The sequence below is a fragment of the Rhinolophus sinicus genome, chromosome 8, assembly GCF_057876585.1.
Source record: "Rhinolophus sinicus isolate RSI-liver-muscle chromosome 8, RSI-T2T, whole genome shotgun sequence".
NCBI classification, from domain to species: Eukaryota; Metazoa; Chordata; class Mammalia; order Chiroptera; family Rhinolophidae; genus Rhinolophus; species Rhinolophus sinicus.
This window is the reverse complement of record NC_142508.1, coordinates 75,743,436-75,756,382: the sequence shown is the minus strand read 5'-3', so window position 1 is coordinate 75,756,382 and position 12,947 is coordinate 75,743,436. Positions and strand designations below refer to the sequence as shown.

Sequence of the window (12,947 nt, the reverse complement as noted above, 5' to 3'; positions counted from 1 at the left end):
CATGGCCATCAGCTGTGGCTAGTTGGCCGTCAGCTGTAACCAGTGAGCCATTGGCCACAATATAACTGCTGTGGCTACGGAGAGGAGGAAGGAAGAGAAAGAGAAGAAGGATGGGGCTAGCAAGGAGATGGCGGCTGGGCTGGCAAGCGTGGATGGCGGTTTGCGGACAGTGTGTATCCAGCCTCCAGTGAGAGTATAGTGCCGCCAGAGAGAATAAAGTGGTATGACTCCCCTACCTATGGCTCCGTGGGTGTTCCTTTTTGGCCTCACCATATCCTGCGTTCTTGTATGGGGAGCGGGAGCAGAGACCCTGCAGGCCTCCCAGCACGACAAATGGCGCAGCGAGCAGGGTCTCCTGCATGACAAGGGGGTTGCACTTGTAAATAGGTGCTTGTTGTTCATACCTGTGAAACACACACACACACACACACACACACACACACACACACACACACACACCTTTTCTTTGCTGTGCTTTGCAGAGCAGCATGACCCAACTTTATAGGATTTCCTCTCCATTCCATGGGTAGAAACCCCACCTCTCACACATCTCAGAGGCCCAAAAGCCTATTCCAGATGGTTAAAACAAACTCCCTTCATTTAACTTGAATTTATATCAAGATTTTTATATAGTAGATTTGGGCCTAGAGGCAGTAAGCAAGGAGATTTTGTTCTTCTACATGTATTCTTTTTAGACCCCTGCTCTTCTTTGACCTCTTCCCTCTGGATCATACTTGCAGAATTTCCCTGCAGACACATTACAATCAAGCAGTTCTTAAGAAATCCATTAATACTTGCAAGCGTGCTCTTAACAGGTGAGAGGGATTTCTTCTCTTGGGCAGGGAGCAGTCTGGGCCAGGGATAAAGCACAAGCAGGAGAGCTTGTTAAATCCAGTTCCTTTTCTCAATGGCATGGGCCAGTCATTTCACTGCTCTGGGCCACTGTTTCCTCAACTGTTAAAAGAGGGACCTGATTACTGCTCCTAGGTCCCGCTGAGGATGTTATAGACATGAAAGGATATGAACTCCCTTGGTGGAAAAGGTATTATACAAAAATTGGGTGTTATTAATCAATTAAGGGAGAGGTTTTAAAAGAAACGGTTGAGAAGGGAAGATGAGAGAAAAAGAAAGATAGAGACAGTATAAAGAAAAAGATACCTTTGTGACAACATGGATGGATCTTGAGAGTGTAATGCTGAGCGAAATAAGTCAGACAGAGAAAGCAGAGAACCATGTGATTTCACTGACATGTGGTATATAAACCAAAAACAACAAAAGAACAAGACAAACAAATGAGAAACAGAAACTCATAGACACAGACAATAGTATAGTGGTTACCAGAGGGTAAGGGGGGTGGGAGATGAGGGTAAGGGGGGTGGGGGGTGGAGGGTGGGAGATGAGGACAAAAGGGATCAAATATAAGGTGATGGAAGGAGAACTGACTCTGGGTGGTGAGCACACAATAGGATTTATAGATGATGTAATACAGAATTATGCACCTGAAATCTATGTAATTTTACTAACAATTGTCACCCCAATAAACTTTAATTTAAAAAAAAAACTTTTTAAAAATTTTTTAAAAAATGATAGTATAAATTAAAAAACAACAACTATAAACCAATAGTTCTCAAAGTGTGGTCTGGGGAACCTCTGGAGGCCTCAAGGCCTGTTCAGGGGGTCTATAAGGTCTAAACTCTGTTCACAATAATATAGTATTACATATCATACATATTTGTCATTATAAAATATAAAATAATATATAATTATTTTAATGTAATGTTTGCCTTTTTCACTCTCTCACAATACAGTGAAGTTTCTAGAGGCTACAGGACATGTGATGCTATCACTCCAATAGCTAACTTAATAGATGTTTCAGTATTCTTCTGTTTACTAGATTTTCATAACTAAGTTTGTTCTCAGTATATCTACAGTGCTTTGAGTAGCTATCTTCAGTTATATTTCCTGGTATAACTGATATGCTTCATTATCACCCAATAAACCATTATTTTGAAATCTTAAAAAACTATATACATAGTATAAGCAAATTCATGAGTAGAATTATCCATCTTCAGAAGAGCTGTTGGAAATGTTGCCTACTCTGTGGGATGTTAATAGGCGTCATGGAATAAAAACATTCTAGCAATCCCATCCTTGGGCCCATGCAGACTCAGACTTGAGTAATAGAGGCCTAGCTCTGGCCCTCCCCTCGCTGTGACCTTCAAGGCAAGGAGTCCACAGGCCCAAGGAGACATGTCTACTCAGAAACCCCTCCTTCTGAGTAGCCCTCACTCTGCATGCACATTCAGTCCCCAAGCTCCTAGGAAGCAGCTCAGATGTAGATATGGAACGAGAGTGTCCACATACATATACCAGAAGTTTCTTGTCATATGGGATGGCAACCAGGGGAGGTATGGGAGAAAGAACAGATCAAAGGTAGGGTCAAGGAATAGCACTCCCAATGACGGAGTCTAAGGAGTCCAGGAACTCTCAATTCAAACATGAATTTCCAGGTAATTAGGAAGGTATATTTGTCAAGAGAGGAAGATATCGTATATTTTACAGAATAGTTTATTAGCTTAATTTGTAACCTTGAAATGTTTACATGTATGGTGTATGGACCTCCATTTACACTCTTGGCAGGGCCCTGAAAATATTAGGAGTGGGCCTAGAATCCAAGGTCAATTAAGTTTAGGAAACACTGAGATAAACATAGTTAAACAGACTTTTTTTAAGTGGACGATATCTCGGAGTCTTAAATATGCATCATGCATTATGCATATCCACGAAGGGATTATGCCATATCTCCTTCATTCCAAAATGCACATTTTAACATTTCCAAAATCAGAATGCATCTGACAATTGTAGGCAGCCAGAAAACAGCTGTGGCTGAACATATGCATTAAAATTTGCATAGTGGGTATCAGTGGCTTGGAAGAAAACCCCAGAGACAATAGTGGAGCATGTTTTGAAGAAATGTTGCATCACCCAAAATCTTGATGACCTAGAAGACTAAAAGCTTGTGGAAAACACACACACACACACACACACACATCAATGACTCGGAGTAAAAAAATAATTCAGAAGAGTTGAACTCAACATGAAGTGTGAGGGAAACTAAGCAATTTAATTTGCTTAAATGTTCTGCCATAGATTGATACAAGAGTGATTATAATACAAATCTGTATCTAAATAAATATTACACCACTTTTTCAATAAGTAAAAAATAAAAATTCCAAGTGCTAAGAAAGAGTTGTTTCGCAGTTTAGTTGGTAGCGGTTTGTCTTTCTTAGTTGAACATAAAGTAATGGTATGTATTTATTTAATGGCATTTTAGATTCTCTGAAATACAATAGCACGTAAAGTTTTCCAGATGTCTTTGAACAGGGAGGGCTTTTCCGTCTAATCATTACATGAGATACACATTTTCTGGAGCATGCTTTGAAAAGGCTGCATTAGATCACGAAATATTGAAAGGCAGGGTTGAAAGGGGCTTCAGAACACCCCAATATCTCATTTTGAAGATAGGGAAACTGAGGCATTGAAGGAGAAGTTTACACAGCACATAAATGACAGATGTAGAACAAGAGCCAGCTGTCCCCACTCCTCATAGGAAAATTTTAATCCCTACGTCAATTGAATCTTCCTGGTTTATACCAAACTGATATTTTCTGAGCCAACAAGAATTGGTCAATGAATATTCTGCGCTTTGGTGTCTTGCATATTCAAAACTTGTTTATGATTTGTCAATCATCAATTAAAAAAACTGAAATGGTTGACAAAAAAAAAGAAAATTCATCCAGAGGTCTACGAGCTCACAGAATCACAACACTCAACAAACCAGAAGCAGAATGAACTTAAAGAAAACTGCACCAAGATATCATAATCAAATTTCTAAGAGCAAGTGATTAAAAAAAAGAATCTGAAAGCATTCAGAGAAAACCAATAAAGATAAATTAAAGGTAACAGAATAAGAAAAAGATATCATGCAAACACCGATCAAATGAAAGCTGGAGTGATTTTATTAATAGTAGACAAAGCAGACTTTAGAACAGGAATACTACCTGGAATCCTCTAATGACATTTCTAATATTATTGGGCAGATATTACAATATCTAATAGCTAATGATAAAAAGGTAAATCATCAAGAAGATCTAACAGTCCTAAATGTATATGCCCAATAAGAGAGTTTCAAAATATATGAAGCAAAAAAGTGGCAGAACTACAAAAAGAAAAAGATAAATCCACAGTATATCATGAGATTTCAACAATCCTCTCACAGTAATCGAAAAAGTAGCGAGAAAACCTGTAAGAGTACAACTGGATGTACAGAAATGCACGCACACAACTCTTCGGAAAAGCCCGATTTGAATCTGGGTTATGTCACTATAACGTAGCAATAACAGACTCTAGAGGTAGTGCTCAGTAGAGGGTCCTGTCAAGTTTTACATGTGTCTCAGCTTATGATGAGCATGAAACAATTCATGAGTCATTAACCATGGGCTCTCCACCTCTGCCCAAAGCATTTGAGAATCTAACAGGAGCTTTTACAGGGAGCTGATTGTTGAATGACTGAAATATGTATGGCCTCTTTCTTGGGGAAACAACGCCATTAGGACACAGAGGGTAAAATATTCTTACTCCCTTTGCTGTATTGTGTATTTCTGGAGGATGCTAAATGCATGCTATATGATTCTCCATGTGGTACATGGATACTGTCAAGGCCCCAGTGAATCATGCCTCCTTGTATGTACATACGCCCATGTGTAGTTCCCGCCCACAATGACTGTTGTGTTAATCCTGTGACTTCATTTGGCCAATGGGACTTCAGCAAACATGCCACCAGCAGAGGCTTAAAAAGCAACTGTGAATTGGGGATTACTCTCTCTCTTGATCTTTCTGGAACCCAGCCACCATGTAAAGAAGACTAGGCTATGCTCCTCGAGACATGTGGCCCAGTTGACAGCCAAGCACTGGCTACCAGACATGTAACTTAGGCCATCTTAGACAGCCAGCTCTGTCGAGCAACAGGAAGTGACCCCAGATGAGACCAGCAGAAGCCCAGCCCAAATAGCTGACCCACAGAATTGTGCACAACAAAATGATTGCTTTAAGTTTGGGGGTGGTTTACTAGGCAGCAAGCAGTAACTTGTTAAACCCCAAGCACAGCCAGCTCTGCACCAAGTAAGACAAAAGTGGTACCTACCCTTCTAGTTACTCAAAGGAGAGACAGAAAATGTCTCATTAATATTGCCTAGGAATTCAGGCTTAACCTCTTCTGATGTAGCCCTTCTCTCAGCCCAGCAAATCAATGTTAATAAAACACACGTGCTGGAAATCCCCTGATGCCCTTCTAGGCGGAACTTTTTAGTTAGGAGAAGAAAAAGAAACTTAATTTGAAGCTTTAATAACCTCCCAATTAGGTTGTTTCTGTTGGCATTAATATTTAATCATGACATTACCGTGACTATTTTAGAATTGGACTGAAATTAAGTAAAAATGTTTGATCATAAATAATTTCATTATTAAAGATTATCTTGGTTATATATGTTCCTGTGCCCATCTTTTATTAAGTTTACTTTTCATGTTGACATTTTTAAGGGCATAATTGTATGTTTTCATTCTTAGTAATATTGTTACCATATATTAATTATGGCACAGTGCCAGGAACACTAGTAATAAAATTCATTGGTTTTTCTGCTTTAAGAGCCAGCAATAGGCTCTCTCTCCTCTACAACTAACGAATAGATGATAAGCTTAGCTTTACATTGATTCCCTGAATTATTGTCTCTTTTTCTTAATTTGTGCATATACACCATTGGTCTTGATTTATGGAAAAACCAGTGTGAAGAAGAGTGGGAAGGATGGTTATCTTTGCCCTGTTTTCAAGAGTTTCCTGGAGGCCACATGTAGCACCAGAGGAAAGGCAATATGTAGACAGAATAATGGTCCCCCAAAGATGTCTACATCTTAATCCCCAGAACCTGTGAATATGTTACCTTACGTGGCAAAGGGACTTTGCAAATGTAATTAAGGACCTGGAAATGGAGAGATTATCCTAGATTATCTGTGTGGGCTCAATGGAATCACAGGGTCCTCAAAAGTGGAAAAGGGAGGCAGGAGAGAGAGTCAGAGAAGAAGATATGGCAATGGAAGCAGGGTCAGAGTGATACCATCTGAGAGACTCAGCCCACCATTGCTGACTTTGAAGCTGGAGGAAGGGGCCATGCATTAAGGAATGAGGAAAGCCTCTAGAAGCTGAAACAGGCAAGAAAACAGATTCTTTCCTAAAGCCTCAGGCAAGGAATGCAACCCTGCTTACACCTTGATTTTAGCCTAGTGAGCCCCACAGAAGACTTCCGGCCTGCAGAACTATAAAAGATCTGTACTGTTTTAAAGCCACTAAATTTGTGGTAATTTGTTACAGCAGCTGTAGGAAACTGATACAGGCGGTAAGTATTCCCTGGAGCAGCTCGCTTTGAATCTGGGCAATCCCACTTATGGGCTGTGTAAGGAGGTAAGTCATTTAACCTCTCTAAGCTTCCATTTTCACATCTATAAAGTATGCATAATAGCAGTGATTTCATAAGATTATCAGGATAATTAAATGAGGTAATTTGCATAAAGCTCTTAGCACGTTGTCTAGCACTTTTAAAGTACTTGTTAAAGGTCAATTATTGTTACCATTATTCAAACTTGCAGTGGCTGACTTGTTCACACCTCTTTGTGCCCTGCCCTGGTAGAGGATCCCATCGCCTGCCCATCGGCAACTCACATGCAGAGCCCTCTAGGTGGTGTGTGCTCCCTGCCCATTGTCAGGCTTGGCCATGGGACTTCTTTGGCCCACTGTGAGCAGAACTGAGCCAAGCCACATCCAAGGGGAAGCTTTCAGAGCAAGTGCACAGTTTGGCTCAGCCTCTTATTCTTTTCTCATTGTGACAAGAAAGACATTTCCTAAATAAGGGCTGTTCCTTCCACCTGAGTCCTGGCTGAGAAATTACATGGCATAGAGCCACAGCACATGTAACAAGAGATATAAGTATTTATTGATATAAGTCATTGTGAATTTGGGGTTCGTTTGTTTTCATGTAATGTTGACAAACAACACACCGCTCATAGATATTGTCATAGAGTCTGTCAGCACACGTGTGCGCACACACACACGCACACACATGCACATACCTTCCCCCAGACTATCTATAAGAACTACACTTTGCTCACAACTATTTTGACACATTAGTATTCTGTGACCCCAGGGCCCCTAACCATAGTTAATCTAAGCACAGATGGATCCTTGGGCCTACTTGGGCCAAATAAATTTCCTTTCCAAGAAAAATTTGGAATTTTGTGACTTACAGGAAGCTAGACAAGCTCTGCCTATGTCTAGAACTAAGGGATTTGGGAAGAGGAGGAAATCTTAGGAATTATGGCCTGATCATCTTGGACCTTGCCGTTGGAGAAAGAGAAGTTAGATCTGCCGGGAAAGAAAAGTACATGCACGATGAGAAGAAATGGCTGACTGAGTCCCTAATAATTTTCTAATTCCTGGACTGGGACCACCCTGAGGCCTTGGGCACCATGAGGTAGTCCAGTCTCCTTTCAATCTATCCCCCTTCCTACTGAAGTAAGCTCAAGGTGGTGTCCAGAACCTTAAACCAAAAGCATCTTGGCCAAGACCAAGTTCTTTTTTTTTTCATAATTAAATATTTTTTTAATTTGTATTAAATTTATTGGGGTGACATTGGTTAGTAAAATTATATAGGTTTCAAGTGTATATTTCTATGATACATCATCTATATATTGCATTGTATGTTCACCACCCAGAGTCAGTTCTCCTTCCATCACCATATATTTGACCCCTTTTTCTCTCTTGTACTTCCTCTCCCCCCTTACCCTCTGGTAACCACTAAACTGTTGTCTGTGTCTATGAGTTTTTCCTTGTTTGTGTTATTCATTTGTTGCTTTCAGTTTTACATCCACATATGAGTGAAATCATTTGGTTCTCAAGTTTTTGTGTCTGACTTATTTCGCTTAGCATGATAATATCAAGATCCATCCATGTTGTCACAAATGGCAGTATTTCATCTTTTCTTATGGTTGAGTAATACTCCATTGTATATCTGTACCACATCTTCATTCAATCATCTATCGAAGGACACTTTGTTTCCATGTCTTAGCCACAGTGAATAATGCTGCAATGAACATAGGGGTACATGTATCTTTACAGATAAATGTTTTCAGATTTTTGGGGTAGATACCCAGAAGAGGACTTGCTGGGTTGTATGGTAATTCTATTCTTCATTTTTTTAGGAAATGCCGTACTGTTTTCCATTGCGGCTGTACCAATTTATATTCCCACCAGCAGTGTCTGAGGGTTCCTTTTTCTCCACAACCTCTCCAACACTTGTTATTCCTCATCTTGTTGACACAAGCCATTCTAACAGGTGTGAGGTTTATATCTCATGGTGGTTTTGATTTGCATTTTCCTGATAGCTAGTGAAGCTGAGCATCTTATCATATATCTGTTGGCTGTTTGTATGTCTTCTTGGGAGAAGTCCTCAGGTCCTCTGCCCATTTATTAATTGGATTGTTTGTTTTTTTGTTGTTGAGTTGTATGAGTTTTTTATATTTTTTGGATATTAGCCACTTAACAAAGATGTTATTTGCAAATATCTTCTCCCATTCAGTTGGTTGTCTCTTTGTTTTGTTGATAGTTTCTTTTGTGGTGCAGAGACTTTCTAGTTTGATATACCGTGTTTCCCCGAAAATAAGACCTAGCCAGACAATCAGCTCTAATGCATCTTTTGGAGCAAAAATTAATATAATACCCAGTATTATATTATATTACTATTATTATACCCTGTATTATATTGTATTGTATTATATTATATTATATTATATTATATTATATTATATTATATTATATTATATTATATTGTATTGTATTATATTATATTATACCTGGTCTTATTTTACTATAAGACTGGGTCTTATATTAATTTTTGCTCCAAAGGATGCATTAGAGCTGATTGTCCAGCTAGGTCTTATTTCGGGGAAACAGAGTAGTTCCATTCATTTACTTTTGCTTTTACTTCCTTTGCCTTTGAGGTCAAATTCGTAAAATCCTCTGAACACAAAGTCCGTAAGTTTATCTATGCTTTCTTATTTGCAATTTATTGTTTCAGGTCTTATGTTTAGATCTTTGGTCTACTTTGAGTTAATTTTGATATATGGTCACCGGCATCAGCCTAGTTTCAAACTTTTGCACGTGGCTTTCCAATTTTCCCAGCGCCATTCATTGCAGAGGCTTTCTTTTCTCCATTGTATTTTTCTGGCTCCTTTGTTGAAAATTAACTGTCCGTGTATATGTGGGTTTATTTCTGGGCTCTCAGTTCTATTCCATTGGTCTGTGTGTCTGTTTTTCTGCCCATACCGTGCTGTTTTGATTATTGTCACTTTGTAGTGTCAGTTGAAGTCAGGGAGTGTGATACCTCCAGCCTTGTTCTTTTTTCTCAGGATTGCTTTGGCTCTTCAGAAGTCTTACCAGCAGACATACCAAGAAAAAGTTTCCATCGATGAGAATCCGCAAAGCCCTAAGGAACCAGTCTACATGTAACAGAGGACACAACCTCCCCTGTCCCCATTTTAACAAGTCCCCGTCGGTGCAGAGCACATAACTCTGTGCTTGCCACAAAATTGAGCTGCCATGTTCGTTGTTTGACTGAATTAACGGGCCGTCTTGGCCAAAATAAGTCTTTTTTTATTAAATGTTGACAGATCATAGTATATCAAAAAGAAAATCTACAGAAGCCACTTTTCATTTATGTAAACAGTAAAACCAAAGTGGCATATTGGAAATCTCTAAATAATACTTTGTCTACATAAAAGGGTATAATTCTTTAGGTCAGAATAAATTAGGAAAGAAAGCTTCCTTTTCAAGCAGAAGAGGATTGAGAATCTAAATTACCCGGAGCTGGTATGTCGCCAATGACAGTCTGATCTCTTGCCACCTCTACCATTTCACACAGCTGGCATAGTGACAGCTCCATGTACTGAGTGATCGCCATGCTGTCTTTTATTTATTATCTTATTTAATCTGGCCAAAACTCTATAAGGTAAGGACTGCTATCCCCATTGTAGAAAGAGGAAACTGTGGTTTATGTGATCTCAGTAGCTACTCCAGTTTTACACAGATATTAAATTTCAGAGCAGAGGTTGGAACTTATGTCTGACTTCAAAACCCTTGGTTTTAACCACCATGTTGGTGGCTGCCTTCTAAGAATATTTATTCCTTCCCAGTCACATGACCGATATCTTCCTCTTTGTGCTGACTCAAAAATTCTAGAACATTCTTTTCCAATTGTTCTGGGACAAAGAGTACTCCCTTCCATCAGCTCCCATAAATGCAAATGGCCTCTCAAGAGCTCTGGCTTCAAAATTCTTTCACCCAATGTGCCCTTGTATTTCTTTTAGGTTCAAGGCTATGGGGTCCAATAGGGTCTCCCCTGCCCTTCTTAGCAGTCCGTTTTCCATGTATAATGTGGGTTTCTTGCTTCTGCTGCACAGTCTGTTTTTGTGGGGAGAAACACTTTCACACAGTAGTATCTGACCCAGGATATCCACTACTGCCTTATTGTATTTAACTCAGGCACGAAGGGGCTCTCTCTATGAGCACAATGGTAAGATTTTCATTGCGCTGTCATTGACTTTTGTCTTATATTTATAACCATGTCTTCATTTTCTCCTTTAATTTAAGGAGCAAGAGCTGCTTGAAAGTCACCAAGGTCGGCTCTCAATGGACTGTCTCCTGCCATTTCCTGATTGCTTCTTGCCTTTTATCCATCCCAACTTCAATGTCTTCTTTGTGCAGTGTGAGCAAAAGCCAAAGAGCATCATAGAACATGAAGAAACGGCTTCCAGTTAACCCTTTGCTTCAGGGATAAGGGCTCCAGTGGTACGTGCACGTTTTTTTTTTTTTTACAACACTTGGACTTTTTTTTTATTCTTTGCCTTAAGGAGTATGACAGAAATTAATAAGAAGTGAGCTTCCCATAATCCATTCTAATAAGACACAAAATTATTTTGAACAACTGCTTCAACAGCCTGAATCAATATCTTTAACTTCTAGACCCCTATTTTCAACACATATCTCTTAGACAACCATTATATATAATTGAGCTGAGCACCAGGAACAGACCCAGACGTTTAAAAAGTCATAGGAGATGAGGTTTGGAAACATGGGCTCCTCCTTAAAAAAAAGAAGAAAGCTTCACAAGAGTGGCCAACCTTCTTGCCTTAAGTGTCCTCCATCTCCACTCTTTAAACTTAAAAAGAGATTTTGTATTTTCTGCCTCTCTCCGTGCCCAGCGCAGCCATGGCTCATGGTCCCAAGAAGCATCTGAAGTGTATAGTGGCTCCAAAGCGCTGGATGCTGGATAAACTGACCGGTGTGTTTGCTCCTCTTCCATCTACCAGTCCCCACAGCTGAGGGAATGTGTTCCTCTCATCATCTTACTAAGGAACAGACTGAAGGATGCCCTAGCAGGGGACGAAGTAAAGAAGATTGCATGCGGGCGCTTATTAAGAGTGATGCGAGGTCCAAACTGATGTGACCTCCCTGCTAGTTTGATGCATGTCATCAGCAGCAAGACCAGAGAGAACTTCCGTCTGATCTACGACACCAAGGGTCGCTTTGCTATTCATCAGACCGTGTTTCCCCGAAAATAAGAGCTAGCTGGACCATCAGCTCTAACGTGTCTTTTGGAGCAAAAATTAATATAAGACCCAGTATTATATTACATTATATTATATTATGTTATATTATACCCAGTCTTATATTAAAATAAGACCTTTTAAATAATAACTTTTGCTCCAAAAGATGCATTAGAGCTGATGGTCTGGCTAGGTCTTATTTTCGGGGAAACAAGGTATTATACCTGAGGAGGCCAAGTACAGGTTGTGCAAAGTAAGAAAGATCTTTGTGGGCACAAAAGGAATTCCTCATTTGATGACTCCTGATGCTCATACCATCCCGTACCCTGGTCCCCTCATGAAGGTGAACGGCGCCATACAGGTGGATTGGAAGTCTGGTGAAATTACTGATTTCATCAGGTTTGACACTGGCAACCTGTGCATGTGACCGGCGGTGCCAACCTGGGAAGAATCACTAACAGAGAGACAGACACCCTGGTTCTTTTGATGTGGTTCATGTGAAAGCTGCCAATGGCTACAGCTTTGCCACTCGGCTCTCCAACATTTTTGTTACTGGCAGAGGCAACAAACCATAGATTTATCTTCCCTGTGGAAAGGGTGTCCGCCTCACCATTGTTGAAGAGAGAGACAAGAGACTGGCGGCCAAACAGAGCAGTGGGTGAAATGATCTCTACGTGACATGATTAGAAGAGTCTTTGTACTTAATTAAAGATAATATAGCATGATTAATTGCAAAACTAATATTTTGTGTTTTCCATAACTCCTTTTTCCTCTGAATTTACATCCACTTTCCAGGACAGAGGACAAGTGGTGACATAAAACATGCCCACAGAGCCATCTGTCCCCAAAGCTGTCCCCTGGAGGCTCCTCATAGCATTACTTTTAGGTTCCTATCATGTTAGCCAAGGTTGAGTTTAATCTCTAGAAAAAGATCCATTAAATCTAATTTCTTGATCCTAAACAGCATTTTATCTCCCTCGCTCCCATAAGTTTTTATTAAATAGATGATACATTTTACAATCCATGTCAGTTTAAATTTAAAGAAATAATCAATCCTCCTGACTCCCAGTCCAGGGGGCTTCTATTAATCTATAATGTAATATTTAATATATTTTAACATGCTGAAGAGGAACCAAAAACAACAAAAAGATGTTTATTTCATCTTTCCACCTGTCTATCCCCAAGTTTAAGCCCATCCCTTGGCTGTTGCCAAATGAGCCATGGTACGGAGGGAGACC

At 39.8% G+C, this 12,947-nt stretch overlaps 1 pseudogene; it reads left to right on the top strand.

Moving 5' to 3' along the window:
* The first annotated feature begins 11,371 nt into the window (after nucleotides 1-11,371).
* On the top strand, nucleotides 11,372-12,371 carry LOC109447703 (small ribosomal subunit protein eS4, X isoform-like; annotated as a pseudogene).
* The last annotated feature ends 576 nt before the right edge of the window (nucleotides 12,372-12,947 follow it).